A 19896-nucleotide genomic window follows, 5' to 3' on the forward strand; every position below is an offset into this window, starting at 1 on the left:
CTAGGTTCAACTTTTTCCCCTTATTTCATTTATTTTAAAGATTTTATTTATTTATTTGAGAGCCGGCATGAGTGGTGGGAGAAGGGCAGAGAGGGAAGGAGAAGCAGACTACCCACTGAGCAGGGAGCCTGACCTGGGGCTCTATCCCAGGATCCTTTGATCATGACCCTGAGCCGAAGGCAGATGCTTATCCAACCGAACCACCCAGGCACCCTTCTTTCCCCATTACTTAAAATTCATTCTTAAACACCCTGATTTTATCTTGTGTGATAGAATAAAAATCATGGTCTTTGTGAGTTCAGGTCCTCTGAGAAGCAGATTCCAAGATGGGGTTAGATGCACATGAGAGGGTAATGGAAGTGATGGATGAGGAGGGGAGGGCAGAACTAGGCAGGAAGACCCTTTAGATGGAAAAAAAGGTCCAACTCCTATGGAAGCAGAGAGGAAGGAGAGGTTGGGTAGTACCGAGTCTCAGACTGCCGTACAGTTCCCAGAGAAGTTTAGGCAGGCCAACAGGGAGTCTTTGAGCCAAATTACCCATTGAAGGAGTCTGGAGTTTCACACAAATAGACACATTTGTACCTCATTGTGGGGGTGGCCTGTGGGAATTGTGACCTTGGTGCCCGTACAGTGGTACATTCAGAGGGATAGCTATTAGAGCCAGAGTCAATTATGCTCATTACAGGTGGTATTTGGCTAGCCCAAGTTCAGGGCCACGACAGTCATTAAGATACACATTACAAGGAAATGGCTGGCTGGCTGGTTCCCTAAGTCTTTGAAACACAGAATGAGTGACTTTGGCATTTTCTTATACTAAGTTATACTCTCTGCAGGTATGCTAAGAGGCAATGTCTCAAGCAACTTAGGAGTGAAGCACATCTGCATTTGTGGGCAAATAATGCATATCACTTTCTGATTCCTAACACATGAAGAAATAGTTATTGTATGCATATTTAACTTCTCCAGATGAACTTTGGCTGGGGATACTCAGCTTATCTATTCTGCTGTACTTTGGTTTTGCTAATTATCTATTTCAGGTAAATATAATGAAGATAATAATATATTGCAAATGAGATACCAATTCAGAACATTTCACAGTATTTCCTTTGGAAGTATTGGCTCAACAGATTATAATTACTGGAAAGCAGAAATGTAAAGCTGTCATACAAATTGAAGTGTTTCTACTATTTCTCTGAGGCATGTAATCAATTCAGCGGAAGCAATCAACAAAACCAGTTGTTTATTGTTATGCAGTCCAAATTGCCTACTGGTTAACTGGGTTTCTTCAGATTTAATTGACTAGCTGCTGAGCTGCTGTGATAACATATCAGCGTACCTAAATGGCTTTTAAGGTGGTAAGATTGCTGAAAGGCCACTATGGCTAATATTAATGAGTAAAACTCCTTTCAATTATTTTACACTTTGAAATAAAGACACTATTGAATTGTAAAATGGTCAACATAGCCAGTAAGTTTAGATAATACAACAGTTTATTGATTTTTGGAATTACCTTGCTATAACTGAGGAGTGACTTAAATTTTGTCTCTGGAATCTTCTTTTTCAGTGTGCCCTTGTATTACCCGGGCAGAATAAACCCTGGATGCCCTCCCTGCTCATGGTAGGAGTTCAATGACTACTACTTTTTTTTTTTTTAAACTGAAGTATAGTTGATATACAATGTGACATTAGTTTCAGGTATACAACATAGTGTATACACTGTACTTTACAACTCTATACTTTATGTTATGCTCACAAAGTGTAGCTACCATCTGTCACCATATAACGCTATTACAATACCACTGACTATACCCTGTAGGAGGTACTTTTCATCCCTATGATTTACACACTTCATAACTGGAAGCCTATACCTTCAGCTCACTCATTTTGCTCATCTCCCCCACACTTTCTGGCAACCACCAGTTTGTTCTCTTTATTTATGGGTCTGTTTCTGCTTGTTTTGTTTGTTCATTTGTTTTCTCTTTTAGATTCAACATATAATTCAAATCATATGGTATTTGTTTTTCCTCTGTCTGATTTATTTTACTGAGCATAATACCCTCTAAGTCCATCTCTGTTGTTACGAAGGAAAAGATCTTATTCTTTTTATGGCCGAGTAATACCCCATTGTGTGTGTGTGTGTATATATTCCACATTTTCTTTATCATTCATCTATGTAGGTCAGTATTTGGTTTGCTTCCATGTCTTGGTTATTGTAAATAATGCTGTAACAAACATAGGAGTGCACATATATTTTTGAATTAATGTTTTTGTTTTCTTTGCTAAATACCCAGTAGTGGAATTACTGAATCATATGGGATTTCTATTTTTCATTTTTTGAGGAAACGCCATACTGTTTTCCATAGTGGCTGCACCAAATTACATTCCCATCAACAGTGTGTGAGACAAGGCAGGAAACAACAAATGTTGGAGAGGATGCGGAGAAAAGGGAACCCTCCTGCACTGTTGGTGGGAATGTGAACTGGTGCAGCCACTCTGGAAAACTGTGTGGAGGTTCCTCAAACAGTTAAAAATATACCTGCCCTACGACCCAGCAATTGCACTGTTGGGGATTTACCCCAAAGATACAAATGCAATGAAACGCCGGGACACCTGCACCCCGATGTTTATAGCAGCAATGGCCACAATAGCCAAACTGTGGAAGGAGCCTCGGTGTCCAATGAAAGGATGAATGGATAAAGATGTGGTTTATGTATACAATGGAATATTACTCAGCCATTAGAAATGACAAATACCCTCCATTTGCTTCAACGTGGATGGAACTGGAGGGTATTATGCTGAGTGAAGTAAGTCAGTCGGAGAAGGACAAACATTATATGTTCTCATTCATTTGGGGAATATAAATAATAGTGAAAGGGAATATAAGGGAAGGGAGAAGAAATGTGTGGGAAATATCAGAAAGGGAGACAGAACGTAAAGACTGCTAACTCTGGGAAACGAACTAGGGGTGGTAGAAGGGGAGGAGGGCGGGGGGTGGGAGTGAATGGGTGACGGCACTGGGGGTTATTCTGTATGTTAGTAAATTGAACACCAATAAAAAATGAATTAAAAAAAAAACAGTGTGTGAGAGTTCCTTTTTTTTCCACATCCTCATCAACATTTGTAGTTTCTTGTGTTTTTGATACTAGCCATTCTATCTGGTATAAGGTGATTATCTCATTGTGGTTTTGATTTGCATTACTTTGATGATTAGTGATGTTGAGCATCTTTTCATGAGTCCGTTGGTCTTCTGCATGTCTTCTTTGGAGAAATGTCTATTTAGGTCCTCTGTCCATTTTTAATTGAATTATTTGGGGTTTTTTTGGTGTTGATTTGTATAAGTTCCTTTTTTTTTTTTTTTTAAGATTTTAAAAATTTATTCATGAGAGACACAGAGAGAGGCAGAGGGAGAAGCAGGCTCTTCACACGGAGCCCGATGCGGGACTTGATTCCAGAACCCCGGGATCACACCCTGAGCCAAAGACAGACACTAAACCGCTGAGCCACCAGGGAGTCCTGTAAAAGTTTTTTATGTATTTTGGATATTAACCTCTGGTTGGATATATGATTTGCAAATATCATCTCCCATTTAGTAGGTTGCCTTTTTGTTTTGTTGATAGTTTCTTTTGTTACGCGAACACCTTTTATTTTGGTATAGTCTCGACAGTTTATTTTTGCTTTTGTTTCCTTTGCCTGAGGAGACATACTTAGCTAAGTATTGTTAAGGTTGATGTCAAAGAGATTACTGCCTATGTTTTATCCAGGACTTTTATGGTTTCAGGTCTCACATCTAGGTCTTTAATCCATTCTGAGTGTATTTTTGTGTATGGTGTCAGAAAGTGGTCCATTTAAAAAAAAACTATTGTAGTAAGAACACTTAACATGAGATCTACTCTCTTAAAATTTTAAGTGTACAGGGATGCCTGGGTGGCTTAGTGGTTGAGCATCTGCCTTTGGCTCAGGGTGTGATCCCGGGTTCATGGGATCAAGACCTACATCAGGCTACCCGCCAGAAGCCTGCTTCTCCTTCTGTCTGTCTCTGCCTCTCTCTCTGTCTCTCTCATGAATAAATAAATAAAATCTTAAAAAAAAATTTAGTGTACAACACATTATCAATGACTGTAGGCACAATGTTGTACAGCAGATCTCTAGAGCTTATTCATTTTGCTTAACTGCAACTTTATTCCTGTTGATTAGTAATTCCCAGTCCCTGGCAACCACTATTCTACTCTTTGAAACTATGAATTTGACTATTTTAGACAACTAATATAAGTGAAATCATGCAGTCTTTGTCTTCCATGATTGGTTTGTTTTACTTAGCATGTTGTCCTCTAGGTTCATCCATGTCGTTGCATATTGCAGATTTCCTTCTGAATGATATTCCATTGTATGTATATACCACATTTTCTTTATACTTTCATCGGCTGAATGCCATTTAGGTTGTTTCTACTCTTTGTGAATAGTGTAACAATGAACATGGAAGTGCAGTATCTCTTCAAGATCCTGATTTCAATTCTTTTGAATAAATATCCAGAAGTGAGGAATCTTCATACTGTTTTGCATAGTGGCTGCACCATTTTTCAGTTTTCCCAACACCATTTGTTGAAAAACTGTCCTTTCCCCATTGTGTATTCTTGGCACTCTTGTTGAAGATCAGTTAATTGCACATGCATGGATTTATTTCTGGGCTCACTATTCTGTCCCATTGATCTCCATGTCTCTCCTTAGGCCAGTACCATGTTGTTGTGGTAACAATTGCTTTGTAATATATTTCGAAATCAAGAAGTATGATACCTCTGGTTTTATTCTTCTTTCTCAAGACTGATTTGCCCATTCATGGTCTTTCGTGGTTCCATGTGAATTGTAGAATTATTTTTTTCTATTTATGTAAAAAATTCCAATGGGGTTGTGATGGGAGTGCATTGAATCTGTAGATCATTTTGGATAGCTTTGATATTTTAACAATATTAAGTCTTCCAAACAATGAATACAGGATGTCTTCTCATTTGTGTCTTCTTTGATTTTTTCCATCAATGCTTTGTAGTTTCAGCACACGAGTCTTTTACCTCCTTGGTTAAACTTATTCCTTAGTATCTTATTCTTTTTGGTGCTATTATAAATTGAATTCTTTCAGTGTCCTTTTCAGATTGTTTATTTTATGTATAGAAACACAAGTGAATTTTGTATGTTGATTTTTGTATACTGCAGCATTACTGAGTTTATTAGTTCTAAGTTTTCTTGTGGAGTCTATAGTGTTTTCTATGTTTAATAAGATCATGTCATCTGCAAAAAGAGATGATTTTATTTCTTCCTTTCTAATTTGGATGTCTTTTTATACTTTTTCTTGCCTAATTGCTCTGGCTAGGACTTCCAATATACTATGTTGAATGAAAGTGGCAAAAGTGGGCATCCTTGCCTTGTTCCTGATGTTAGAGGTAAAGTTTTCAGTTTTTTACCACTGAGTATGCTGTTAGCTATAGGCTTTTAATATTTGGCTTTATTTCAATGACTGTATTTCTTGAAGAGAAAGAATGGAATAGACACTTTCAGTCTGTGATTCATTCTCAAAGTGTGGTTCCTAGACCTAGCAGCAACAGCATGCACCCAGGAACTTGTTAGAAGTACAAATCCTCTCAGGCTCACCCCAGACCTACTGAATCTGAAACTTTGGGAGTACAGCCAGCAGTCTGCATTCCAACAAATCATCCAGATGATTTTGATGCATGCTAGGAAGAAGTCTGGCTATCAGCATTTCCCATGTATATTTTTCAGAATGTGGCATATTAACAAGTGTTATGTAACAGAAGAGTTTTTTATTTTGAATACATTTGGGAACTTCTGAGCTAAAAAAAGCTAAATAGAACTCATGGACCATGCTCACAGAGGTCCCCTATGGGTCATTTCTCCTGATCCGTCACTAGTTACAGGAACCTGCTTATGTCCCACAAATAGCACATTTCATGTCCTTTCTCCAAAGAATCTAGTTTCTCATCCCTCTCAGCCATTCAGAGATAGTTCTCCTTCTATCATTCCAAAGTCCACCTTTCTTTTATCTACCCCAGTATGACTGACAGTGGGGAAACAGTGTAGTCTGCTGCCCCACTCACTCTACTGCAGGGTAATCACAGTAATTAATGAGCAACATATTAACCAAAGAGTAGGTTGTTCAGTCCTAAGTAACTACTCTTTTGGGACACAGTGAAATATATATTTAGAAAAAAGACATTTTTCTGCAAGGACACAGTCTTGCTAAAGACATAGCCAATTCCTATTTCTAAACTGAATGAAACATCTCCGTCTGAGGCATCTATATTTGTGCTATTTCAGTGGTTCAGTCCTCCCAAAATTAATGTGGAGTTATTTGCTTTACATTTCTCTGCAATGCAAAACCTAACAAAGGCCTGCCCACAGAATAGATTCCAGTTTCCATTTTAAAATGCAGAAATTGGTTATGGGCCCCCAGATAGCAGCTTTTTCTTTTCAGCAACTTAGAATTCAAACTCTACCTCCAGCAACAGGAAGAAACTTCAGGCAGCTTAAATATACTGGTGTGTGCCTGATATAGGACTTATATGAGAGAGTCTAAATTACCTTTTCACTTAAGAAAAAAAATGAATATACTCCAAAGCTTTCAAATTTTAGTTTAGTTTCCCCGTCAGTTCGACACTATAAGCCAAAGAGCAGGAGGAGAGCATGCAGAAAAAAGGATTATTCGACTCTAAAAAAACAATACTGTGTATCTTGTCTGCCTTTACTTGGATCAAGATATATCCCTATACAATAAAGTACAAACCTCTAATGGCTGCGTAGGAAAGAAGCCTTCCAAAGCACAGACCCTACAGAAAGTGGATAAAATCTGGGTGAGAAAGAACTTGGAAGTTAACTTAAGCATGATTTAAACCGTCTTAAAGGAAAACACCAAATTATGCAAAGTTGCTTGTGCCCTGTCATAATGAGAACAATTCAGTTCCAAAGGAGAAGGGGCATTGATTTAAGGATTGTTGGCATGGGGAACAATAGATGACGTGTCATCCCTTTATATCCTATAATAAGTGCGTGTCATCCCAGTCTTTCCTCCAGTTCCTCTGACTCAAATTCATGCATTGTTAAAAACTTATTAAAATGAACTGAATCAGAGCACTGCAGACAACAAAAATAGAGACAGTTTTTGACGCCAAGCCAAATAATTTTGGCTCTTCTTCCCAACGTTCATGTAAACAAACTGTCAGACACCCATACATGCGAATGGAAAATTATTCACAAAGCAGGCCAATCACTGAGGTTCTCAGAACAGTTCTAACAGCAGGGAATTAACTCACTGACATGTTGTCTGTGGAGGGCTGTTCCTTTCCTTAGTGTCATGTCATATTAACAGGTATTTCATTTTATGTTGTCCACCATGGAACACAAAACTCTCATGTAAATTATAGTAATTAAAACCCAGGTCTTTCTAAGCAGAAACAATAAGCCTTTTCCTCATGTGCTGCTGCTTCTTTCTCCATGTGGAAAGGAGATGCAGAATAATTGTCCCAAAAGTTTGGAGGTCAGATCTTAGGAAATAATAATCAATAAAGCAATCACAATTATCACATGATTTCCCTCATTTGTGGAAAATAAGAAATAGTGAAAGGGACCAATAGGGAAGAGGAGGAAACTGAGTGGGGAAAAATTGGAGAGGAAGACTCCTGACTCTGGGAAACAAAGGGTTGCAGAAGGGGAGATGGGATAACTGTGTGATAGGCATTAAGGATGGCACACGATGAGATGAGCACTAGGTGTTTTACTATATGTTGGCAAATTGAATTTCAATAACAAAAACATACTTGGTAAAGCAGTCACATCTATTAAAAAGATGGTAAAGGGGAAGAAAAGGGGGTGTAGAGCACCAAAAATTCATACAGGAGCTAGAAGAAACTGAATCTAGGGAGATGACCACATTAAAAACATAACTGGATTTTAAAAGTGCTCAATAAATACATGCTAAAGGTTTTGTCACAATTGGGTAACAGTTATAGATTGTAATGGATCCATGAAACAAAAAGTTTTAGTTGTAGTAGAGATTGCCAAATACTCTCCAACATCTGTCCTCCCATCTTTTATAGCATAGGATTTGTAGCTGACTACGTGGCCCACTAGTTTGTCTACATAGCCCAGGCCCTAGAAGCCAGCTGTGACCTAGAGGGATGCACACAGGGGGATGCGGGCAGAAGTGGCACATGCATCTCCCTGGCTGCCCCTGAAGAGAAGAAGCATGCCCTCCACTTCCCTTCTGTCCACAGGTTGAAATGTGGATGAAGATGTAGGTACAGCTGAGGGCAAACCTTAATGATGAGGACCCATAAGACAGAATCCAGGGTCCTGAGACCATGGTGTTGTCAAAGCAGCTCCTGACCACTCACATATAATTAGAGAAATAAACTATCTTGTTTAAGTAATACTGTTTAGATTACCTGTCATAAAAGCTGAATGTATATTCTATTGATGCAAGGTATGTTTGTTTAAAATGAAGGATGTAGAATTCTAATCCTCTACAATGAAGCTTGGTAAAATGACAGCCCCAGGCCAAATCTGGCCTGCTGCTTGTTTTTGTAAACAACATTTTACTGAAATACAGCCATGTTCATTCATGTCTATATTGTCTCTGGCTGTTTCCATACTATAATATCAAAACTGAGGAGTTGTGACAGAGACTGTATGGCCTACAAAGCCTAAAATATGTATTGTCTGGCCCATAACAGGAAAAATGTCCATGCTATCGAGGGAAAGAAAAAGAAAACCTAGTCATCCAGTACAAGTCAGGAAAGAGGGAGAAACAATAGAAAATCGAGAAAAAGAAAATTTAAAATAGAAAGTTAGGAATATAACTAAATGTTGTGGTGGTTCAAATTAATGTGAGTGGGCTGAAGTCCTCCACTAAACATGTTGACACTCATCAGGTAAGACAATGAGTCACATCCGGAGTTGTCAGGAAATCTGGGGCATTTGGATAAATTAGATGATTAATTAGAGAAGCAACAACAGAAGGGATTTGTTGTAGGTAGAATTTTCCTAGGAGAAGAGGAACTTTACTTTCAAGAAATTCTGTGTGAAAAATTCCAGGTAGCTATTAGTAAGCTAACTCAGAGAATCAGTAATCATTTCAGCTGAAGAGAAAAAGACAGGGAGAACAGGCAGTCTTGCTTCTCCAGTGATCTAATGGCCCTTGGTGAAATAGTCTCAGGGAAGAGTGGCTATCAGAGAGGTAGAAGGGACACAAAAGCCAGTTCCTCCAAAAACACAAACCAAGTCAACTGATGGAATTAAGGGCTTGGAAATCATCTAATTAGCATATACTATCTGCCAAATTTATTCCTTTACATTTAATAAAAGAAATGTATACTTAAGTATCCTAAAGAGCTCTTAACCACTGGAGAAATGCTGAGAAGGAGCCATGATTCTAGTTATGGGTAAAGGACAAACTCGCATCCTCTGGGGGTTACCCAAGGGCGAAAATGGTAAGGAAACCTGTCTTTGAGCTTCTCTGGGCTTCTTCTGTGTTTGTCTTGCCAGGAGGAGCATGCTAGCATTCTTGTCATTGACTGCGGCCTTGGTCACGCCTCTTTCAGGGAGCACTTGACTGGACTTCCTCCTAATGCAGCCACCTGCTATGATGTCATCTCCCCGGCTTCAACCATTTCCACCAGAAAAGATTACACAATTGCCCAATTACCTACAGAACCAAATAAGGAGATGCTGACATGAATGGAGCAGCTGCTAGGGCAGGCATGGGGAGGGGGAATGGGGATGTAGGGAGGGCACCCTGACTCTCCTCTCATGCCTCCTTAGAACTAGGAGTCTCCAAATTTGTGATTCAGTAACACTTTAAATCCAGTGTCAGAAAATCATTCATTCATTCATTCATTCATTCATTCATTCATTCATTCAATCCAGTGTCAGGGTGAATTTTTCTGGGATGCTAGAGGTTATAATTTGAAGAACTACTCTTATTATTAGTTCAGTTCAATAAGTATATCCTAAATGTTACCTGTATGTGAGGTATTATGTTAAGTATCAAGGATGCCAAGATGGATTAAAATATGTCCCCTGCCTTTGATGAACTTATACCTAATGGAGAGAAAAAAATTCAAGAATAAAACTCCCTCCATTCTCCTTCCACCACTTTCCCCTAATGCACAAATATAGACATATATGCACAAGTGTGCCAACTATTGGTCCCACATTTAGTTCTATAACTATTACAGTACTTAGGTTGGAGTGGACCCCAGAAACCATGGGTCCCTTCCGGTTTCCAAAATCAGTTGTTTTTGGAAGCAAGGGGACAGAAAATATGGATTTTGTGTTGTTTATAAGCTAAATCTGTTTTGCTGGTATTTTAGCATTACTTAAAAAGGGAAAAATTTGTCTGGTTTAAAAAAATAAAATTGGGGGGATCCCTGGGTGGCGCAGTGGTTTGGCGCCTGCCTTTGGCACAGGGCGCGATCCTGGAGACCCGGGATCGAATCCCACGTCGGGCTCCCAGTGCATGGAGCCTGCTTCTCCCTCTGCCTGTGTCTCTGCCTCTCTCTCTCTCTCTGTGACTATCATAAATAAATAAAAAAATAAAATAAAAAAAAAATAAATAAAATTGGGGCACTAGGGTAGGCTCAGTCAGTTCAGCCTCTGACTTTTGCTCAGGCTATGATATCAGGGTCCTGGGATCAAACCTCTCAGTGCATCCCAGTTCCTGGCTCACTTGGGAGTCTGCTTGTCCCTCTGCCCTTCCCCCACCCCTGCTTGTACTCTCTCTCACTCTCTCAAATCCCTTAAAGTCCCTTAAAGTCAGTATTTAATTTGTGCTATTTTTCTTGAAACTGGTTCTAACATTTTCTGGCACCCAACACATACTGCTTGAGTAATATACTAATGAAAAATCACATTTCAGTATGGAAGGGACTTGAACTCATTTTCAAGTGTTTTAGAGTTTTTGTTCATTTGTTTCTAGATTACTAATGGCTTTCTGAAAAAACAAAACAAAACAAAACAAAAAAACCCTAAAAAAAGCTCTCCCCTTTCCCCCTGCAAAAAAACTCCTCTACTTTCAAACTTTCAGTGAAAGGAAGGAAGGTTAATCAAGAAGATTTGGGACAAATTTTCCTGTCTTAGAGGTGCAATTTTGAGTTTCATTGACCACTTTCAGAGTTCTATTTGGCCCACAACCAATGTGTTTTATGCATAGCAGAACTAAGTGAAAGTCATTCAAGTTATGATGGTTGTCCCTCTGCTGACAACTGTCAAATTTGTCATCAAAGGGTTGCATGTTGTAGGATGACCTTGGGCAAAATTACCAAGGAAGTACAGGTTATCTTTGACCCCTCTCACTTTTTCTTTCCAGTCCTTCTGCCCTTTTCCTAGTTAACCTTCACCTTTCCTTAATATGACCAGTCTTCCCATGACTGACTGACAGCCCCAACCCCATTATATCTCATCAACCCCAGACTGGTTTTCACTGCCACTTGTTCCTAACAAAATCCTGTTTTTTATGTCATATTTCCTTAAAGCCCATTCTCCTCCAAACATTCCTGGAGCCAATCTGCTCAGGTAGAGTGAGTCAATGTATTTGTCCCTGTTAAATGTCTTAAAGCATTGCATTGGCAGCTTCACTGAATTTAGTTTGAGCTTATACCCTCGGATTTGATCAAAGGTCAGAATAATAAGTGACTATGGGAGAATGATCTTGCATCTTTTCCTAGATTACTGTTGAAAAAAAAGAGTTCATTTTTCCATTTCCTAAACACAAGGGTCTTTTTTTAAAATTTAGTATCAGAAAAATGTCTCTCTCCTGAAAAACCGGTGTCTTTTAACAGGCCATAATCAAATAATGAATCGTAATAAAAAATTCATTTGACTAGTTTCAGGAAACTTGGAGCTCAATCAATGTGTAAGCATAGTCTGGATTTGTGGCATATTTATTCCTTTCTGTGGTCTCTATACTAATGGTCTTAGGAGAAATGTCTCTTTTATTATGTGCCACCTCATGTTTTCCTAGAAGTAAACAAAATATAAAATTGATCATAAAATGTTATTCCTCCCAGAAGCAGATTTGCAATTTCCCAGAATCACATAGCAGCAAATGACTTAACAAAAGCAGTGGTTGTTATGATAACTGGGGACATAACATAGCCTTGGAGATTATTTTGGGATGGTGGTTTTTGGTGTCCCCCAAATTACAGTCCCAGGGTACTGCCTTAACAGGCCCACTCTCAGGCCTGGCCCAGGTAGATCCTGTCTGTTTTGCCTGTGTCCGGTAGGGAAAGTTTGGTGAAAGCCTCCTGGGAGCTCAGATGGTTGGCTTGAAAGAGCTATTCAAGATCAATGTAGAAAGCATGTCAATTTATAATCTAGTCTAGTCTAGAAGGTTAAACAGGAAGACCCTGGGAGGGGGTGCAGAGGGACAGGGGGCTTATCAACAAACTCTTCTGATATAAATATTCAAACCTAGTTTTCATTGGTCACAGTGCTATTTTTGTGTCTGAAATGATGCCCTGTGGGAAAAAAATCAGGGCAACTAGGGCATGGCTGTGAACACCTGGGACTTTATAACAGTTCTAGTTCTAAGTAAAGGTTCTGTTTCTTTTATTCATCCACCTACCCCCCAACCTAATTCCAAGCTAGTTCCCACTTAACTCAGAAGAAAACCTTCATTTAAAAAGCACCTTCACTGTGGATCTCCTTTACATGATGTAAAATGATCTCTTTTAGAATTTAATTCTGCACAGCTGGACAAGCAAGGGGGCGACGCAGGTTGCCACAGAAACTGCTGTTGGTGCTAGGAGTCTTTATACTTTGCTCCTAAAAATAAGATGTAAAATGTACTGAGGGTGTGATTAGCGCAGCACAGAAGGGAATTTCTAAAAGGAGAGCCAAGCCTCCCACCCCCACAGGCACGGGGGTGTTCTTCATAGCTGGAGGACAGGACAGAAATCCAGGAGCAGATGCTTAACATGGCTCCTCCCTCAAAAGGTGCAGGGAAAGACAAATGGGAAAAAGTGGCTTTTGAAGAAGAACACAGTCTTGAATCAAGCATAATTCACAGGAATTTCAAGTTTGGGATGTCCTAAAATCACCCAGGGAGGAAATACTGTTCTTCCTAACCTACAAAAAAGCTATAGAAACTTGGCCAAGAATCTGGATCAGAACATTGTAGCCTGGTGTCTTGCCCAGTGCAAGATGCCGTCTTGCTCCACTTTTGTCAGGTGGTCCTCCAGTCAGTTGGGACATGTTCAGTAACCTTTATTTCCTTAGGAAACATCTAAAAGCTGGGCCTCTCTGTCTAAATATTGTTGGAATCTGCCTTTCTGTAATGTGCACTCACTTGCTTTTGTTTACCTTCTGGAGCAACCAAAGAAAATCAATTGCCACATTATTTTTTTGGTCTTAGTATGATAATACTTCACTTACTACCAAAGTGGAACAATTAACACAAATGTCCACCACATAGCTCAGCAAGGCTCAGCAAACTGAAAAATCAGTCCATTTCACAGATCTCTGGCTTCAGTGCAGAATGACATGCCATTAAAACTGCATCATTTCATGATTACATGCAGAGAATATGTATGTACTCTCCAGCATATTCAGCATCTACCATATGCCAGGCATTGTGCTAAGCGCATACATTATTTCATTTTATCCAGTTACATGAGGTAAGTAGTTTATTATCCCCATCATATAGAGGAAATTCAGTTCAGTCTGAATGGCAGCATCCTCATGGGTGTGTGCACACAGTAGAGTAGCAAGGGCATAGACTCTAAAGTCAGAGGGGGTTGAGCTCATTGAACACCAGTTCCTCGACTTGCTAAATTTGTGATCTTGGATAAGTTATATAACCTGTTTAAGCTGCAGGTTTCTAAAAACTGGGTTAATAAAATGTCGTGAGTTAGTAAAAGTAAAGAGAAGTACATGCTTAAAATGTCAAATGTAAAGTGGGTGCTCTCAATAAACCCCAATTCTCCTTCCCTTCCCTTTCAGTCCTAGAGGACCTCACCGCCATTATTGTATGCCAGAGCTGTCAATCAAAAGTCACCTTAGATCCATGTGCAATCAAACCTGGAGAAGCTATCTGTATAGATATTGAACAGTCTGAGCAAATGAACCATTAAATGACTAAATCCTTTGCAAACAGAATATAGTGAAATGATATAAGCTGTTAACATAGAACAATTTACCTCCTTCAAGGAGGTAATATGGAAATCTCACTGACTGTTAAAATGGAAGGAAAAAAAAATAAAATGGGAGGTTGCAAATATAATCTTTAGTTGATCAGCTATATGCCCAGAAAGAGAGAATGAATGTAAAAAGATAATCAGGACTCTCCATCATGACACCGTATAAGATAGTCACATTTTTATCCCCATTGTGCATATTTAAAAAACAAACAAACAAACAACAACAACCCTGAAGCATAGAGAGGTTACGTAACTTGTCCAGGTAAACTAAGCAAACAATGATGGGGCCAGGATTTCAGTTCCAGGTAGTATGGCTCCAAAGGGCTTGCTCTTACTGACCCTTCTGTCCTCTCGGAGTCTACTGTATTTTGTGGTCATTTACTTTTTTTCTCTTCACTGTGCTATATAAGCTCCTCATGGACAAGATCTCATTCATTTTAAAATTTCCTGCAAGGTAGCTTTGCATATAAAGGGTGTGTCATTTCTTAGTTGCAAAGGACAGAGTTGCACACTCTAGCTAGTGTAAGTAGAAAATAAAGGAAGCAAATGATTTTAGTAGCACACATACCGAGGACCATAGCATCAGGGTGAAGGTTATAGAGACTGCAGGAATGTGCAAATTCTACCATCCTGTGGGGTTACCAGATGAAGGCAACACCACAGCTCACTGCTGCCCCCCAGAACACACTAGCTTGTAGCTGAACCTGGGTTCTGGCTGCCTCTGGGTGCCCACATCTTTGCAGTCACATTCCCCAGAATGAATTTGTATAGTACTAGCTTAGGCAAGGCACCAGTTTCTGAACTGAGGTGTTACATGTTTCTGATTGGGGTGGCCTCCATCACTCTGGGGTGGCCTCTATCACTCTCACATGCTGGTGTCTGGCTGCATGGAAGGTGGGAAATAGTTTCTGTCTTCCGTAATGAGAAGGACAGGACTCAAGAGATGGAGAATTTCCCAACATAGGAAGGGTGCTCCAAGGAGTAGGGCAGCCAAAAATACATTAAGTGTCTACCCCATCTGGGCTTGAATAAGGTGTTTTTTTCCCTTCTAACTTTCCTAAATCTTTTTTGCCTGAGAAGTAGATTGTCTGAAATATTGAGATGACTTTCCAGTGGCTGATTAAGAAGAAATGTTTAGAGTTCAGAGAAACCTCAGAAGTTTCCAATTCTATAGTTTTTTTGGCATTGATTTAGTAGGACACAGATAAAGGTAACCTAGCCCATTTAGCTGCTATAAGGGGTAATTAGCAACCTAAATGGTGCCAGAATCTTTAAATGGACTCCAATCTCTCCTCTATCCTCCTCACCTCACTTTAAAAAAAAAAAAAAGGCAGTTATGTTTTTCTTCCTGTTCATCTAGAGCCTATTGATTCCTATCTACTGATTATAAAGTTTCACTATTTTTGTTGATGTTTTACTGATTTATAAATTCATATCAGAGAGAAAATATATGTGAATGAAGGAACACTGAGTTAGCATAATAAAAAAGGTCTTTGAAAACATTAGGTATTTAAAATAGTAATTATTGTTATGCACAATACCATATTATCAAAGTATAATAAAATGAGATTTATTAACCAAATGCATTCTAATAATCTGCTATTTTGACTAGAAATTTGGAGATATAGCAAAATTCTAGAACTATGACTGCTTTAGTTTGGATTCCCCAATTGTAGACAATGACTTAAGTACAGGTAGTTGATTTGATCAGAGTGAAGAAATGAGACAAAGAAGGGAGGGCAGCCAACAAAGGACATGTTATCAACCCAGCTATCAATGTGGGAGGCTGAGCTAGAGGAACTTGAGGAACCAGCTTAGATCTCACTCATACCTCAGAGTTATCCTACCTAAGAAGGTGAGGGAGTGCTTGGGGGCTGCTCTCAGGCAGTGCGCATTTTCCTGCCTGCTGACCATCACAAGTGATGACAGTAAAGTTGCATCTGGGTGGTTCTTGTAGCAAGAGTTCTTGTCCTCAGGTAAAGAAATGGAGGTGCTAGCAGTTGGAAATCATGCTAGAGTAACTTGGTGAGTTTGGGGACTGTGGGCAGGACACCAAGAATGTCTGCCACCATGATTCCTAACTGAACTCTTAAAACTCGACTTACATAAGATGTTGACCTAGTAGTTAATCTATCTGTTAGGAGAAATATGTTTGGGACAAATGTTTTCTAAAGTTTCTATGATATTCTCCAGTTGCCTCATCTGTTTAAACCCTGCAGCCCCAGAGTTAATGCTTGCTTGTTGTTAATAGTATGATATAAATGGAATGTTTAATGCTTCTGCTATGAAGGGAAACTTAAGTTCTAGGATATTATTTGTAGTATATGGTATCAAAATACCTGATTTCTTGGTAGGATCTTTTGGGATGTTATTATGACTCTATTCCAGTACATTTTATTGCAATAATTTCCTAAGCCATGGGTAAGAAAAGATGCTTGTTACAGATTTATAGAGAAAGTGGAGACTGGGAGATGTTACAAAAACATTTTTTCATAATAAGAAACCATTCTGGGCCTATAGCTTGACCAGGGAGACAGAGAGAAGCAGATGCCCCCCATTGAGTATGGTGCCAGAGACAATGTGGGGCTCAGTCCCACAACCCTGAGATTAGGACCTGAGTCAAAAATCAAGAGTCAGATGCCCAAATGACTGAGCTACCCAAGAAGCCCCTAGTGCCAGTTATTTTTATCTGGGTTATTTTTTTCTTTCTTGCATAAAGTGGTTGGGATTGTTCCGTGGCTTTAGAAAAACAAATAGACAAGAACTTTTTTGGTTTCTCTTCTTATCTAGGGTTGCCAAATTTAGCACACAAAAATATAATACATACTGTTAAGTCTGAATTTCAGATAAACAGCAAATAATTTTTTAGTATAAGTATGTCCCATGTAATATCTGGGATATACTTGTGCTAAAAGTACCTGTTGCTTATCTGAAATTCAAATTTAACTGGACAAACTATATTTTATCTGGTGGCCCTAGTCTTAACCCACTTTAAAATCTGTTTTTGCTTTTATTATGTGACTGACCTACCAGCAATAACTGCAGTTCAATTTCCATTTTCAGCTCTTAAGGCCAAGGAGATACAGGCATAATCTCATCATTTATGGTGAAAATGCAATTATTACAGCAGATGTACTTCATTTGAGAAAGTTTTCTCTTGCCTTTTTCTTTTGAGACTGAAGTATTTCTAGGATTATGTGGAATAATAAAATGAAAAGTGTAATTATTATGGTGTTGAGTTGTGGAATGGAAATTAAAAAATCTATTACTAAAGGCAATTCTCATCCATCACATATGGCCTTTGTGATTAGTTTGTATGTAATCTGCTATACTCAAGGAGTTTTATATACTGTCTGTTATAATAAAAGTAATTTAATATGGGGTGCCTGAGTGGCTCAGTCAGTTGAGCATCTAACCCCTTATGTCAGCTCAGGTCATGACCTCAAGGTCATGGGATCAAGCCCTGCATCAGGCTCCACACTCAGTGGAGAGTCTGCTTCTCTCCCTCTTCCTCTGGCACAAAAAGGCATTAGAAGGCATAGCTGATGCCAGGTTGGAGATAGATGCTCTATGAGGAGGGGGTGCTATCCTTCAGGATGTAAATCCAATGCCATTTTATAGTACTATGTCCCAAATAGGGAGACTACATGGGGTAGGAAGCCAAGGGATAGCAGCAGGAACAGTACTATTCTCCATCATTACCAAGGACCGACTTGGGGACTTTGTGCTTCCCATTCTCACAACTTTTGGCTCTGTGGGTCTGGAAGTCCTTCACATCAAAAGGATGTTTCCAACAGAGAGTATATGAAGATACCCACTAAACTTATTGCTATGGCTGCCATTCGGTCACTTAAGGCTGGCTCCTTGTGCCAGTAGACCAGCAGATACACACAAGACTTCTCACACTGCCAGGTGCAGTCCACCCTGAGCATTATGAAGAGGTAAGCCTGATACAAAATGGGGGTAAAAGGAATATATTTGGTACTTAGGCTATCTACTAAGGCATCCTGTGGTTCTCTCACACCCAATATTAACTGAAAATGGGCAGACGTGAGACAGTAAGATGAAGCCCAGATGTGGATGTAGGTCACCGCACAAGCGAGCCACTTAGTAGAAGTACACACCAAAGACCCAATATTAACTGAAAATGGGCAGACGTGAGACAGTAAGATGAAGCCCAGACGTGGATGTAGGTCACCGCACAAGCGAGCCACTTAGTAGAAGTACACACCAAAGACCAGGGGAATCTAGAATAGGTGCTAAAGGAAGGTGGTAATGAACAATGGTTATAGCTTGGGGCCAAATGCTGCAGGAGAAACCTGCTTTCTTCCTCTAACCTTCCTCCTATAAGCTTCTGAAGAAATTGTGAACTAGAATCCTAGAGAACTTATATCTAGATGGAATGAGCTTAATGAACTGGAAGGCAGTGGATCTGAGCACTGCACAGGATGAACTGTAATAGATGCTGCTGGTGCTCCATCCACTCAGATAACCTATATTATACTTACACACATACAGTCTATTTTCATCAAGTCCCATGGCTAGAATGCTTGGAAGGTCATATACTCCCTTCCTGGGGACAATGATAGTCTGTTAGAGGTGAGACAACTTTGTATGATTTTTACTCCACAGCACCCCCCTCCCTACCTCTGTACCTCTGTCTTTACACACACACACACACACACACACACACACACACACACACATACACTAATGAATCAGGCCAAAGCTAGACCTGAGACCACATCCTTGCTCAGTGCCTTCCTCTTTCCTTACAGATTTTTTTTCCTGAAGATTATTCCTGCAGTAGAACACATTACCCAAACCCCTCTTGCAGGCTCTGATGCTAGGAAATCTAACCTGATACTTTGTCATTTCTGACTCCAGGAGGCAGAAACTATTTTTAAGTTGACTTAGACCAAATACAAGACTAATTCAATGATAGGTGGATCTTGGAAGAGAATCCCATGGTATAATTACAGGAGATTAAAAAAAAAGAGTACCTCCCTTCCAAAAAGATATTAAACATAGGTTAAGCCTAAACACTGGAGAAAATAGAATTGAGTAATAGTCGATCTCAAAAACCAAATATGAATTAGCAATGGTAGTGCTATTGTTTAAAGTATTGTTAAAAACAGAGATATATTGAAGAAATTTGATGTCTGAACAGCCAGGAATAAATTTTCCAGTATTTTCTGAATTGGTCAGACCCTTAATAAAAGAGTATACCCTTTTTGGTTAACACAGAGCATGGAGAAACTAGACACCTTGTATGATAGTCACAAAATTGACTGTAAGTACGAAGAGTAGGTTCTGTATGTGGAAAAGATTTTTGGGGGAGAGAAGTATCTTTTTCAGGGAGCCTTTATCATTGACTTTGTTTAGAATTGTCAGTGATCAAACGGTGAATAATAACAAAAATTGGACTCATTTTTAGTCAGTTTTATGACTATTTAAAAATTCTCTATAAACAATACAACTTCTATTGTGTATGCCTAGGTGGTTTGCTCACACCTCCCTGCACTTGGCATGACAGAGATGCACACACATGACAAAAGACTGAGATAAAGTAACAAGAATGTCTGAGAATAGTGCCATGCAAGACATGGCTTATGTTATGATATTGGTTTATGACAAGATAGGTACAGAAATTGAGAGGAAGATCTTAGTTATTTCTTACAGCAATTTGATTCTGCTG

The 19896-nt window shown here is 39.3% G+C and overlaps 1 long non-coding RNA gene across 2 annotated transcripts in view; it reads right to left on the reverse strand.

Moving 5' to 3' along the window:
• LOC112657173 (uncharacterized) overlaps positions 1 to 19896 on the reverse strand; it is a 67181-nt gene that overhangs the window by 18613 nt on the left and 28672 nt on the right. The window contains exons 2-3 of one of the 2 annotated variants that reach the window (XR_007412321.1): positions 10022 to 10101; positions 8648 to 9706 (exon numbers count right to left, since the gene is read on the reverse strand). The exons of the other annotated variant lie outside the window; for it this stretch is intronic. This is a non-coding gene — a long non-coding RNA (uncharacterized LOC112657173). Of the gene's footprint in view, positions 1 to 8647; positions 9707 to 10021; positions 10102 to 19896 lie in introns of those variants that run through there. 2 annotated transcript variants of the gene reach the window in all.

This window comes from Canis lupus, chromosome 8 (assembly GCF_003254725.2).
Source record: "Canis lupus dingo isolate Sandy chromosome 8, ASM325472v2, whole genome shotgun sequence".
In the NCBI taxonomy this organism is placed as follows: domain Eukaryota; kingdom Metazoa; phylum Chordata; class Mammalia; order Carnivora; family Canidae; genus Canis; species Canis lupus.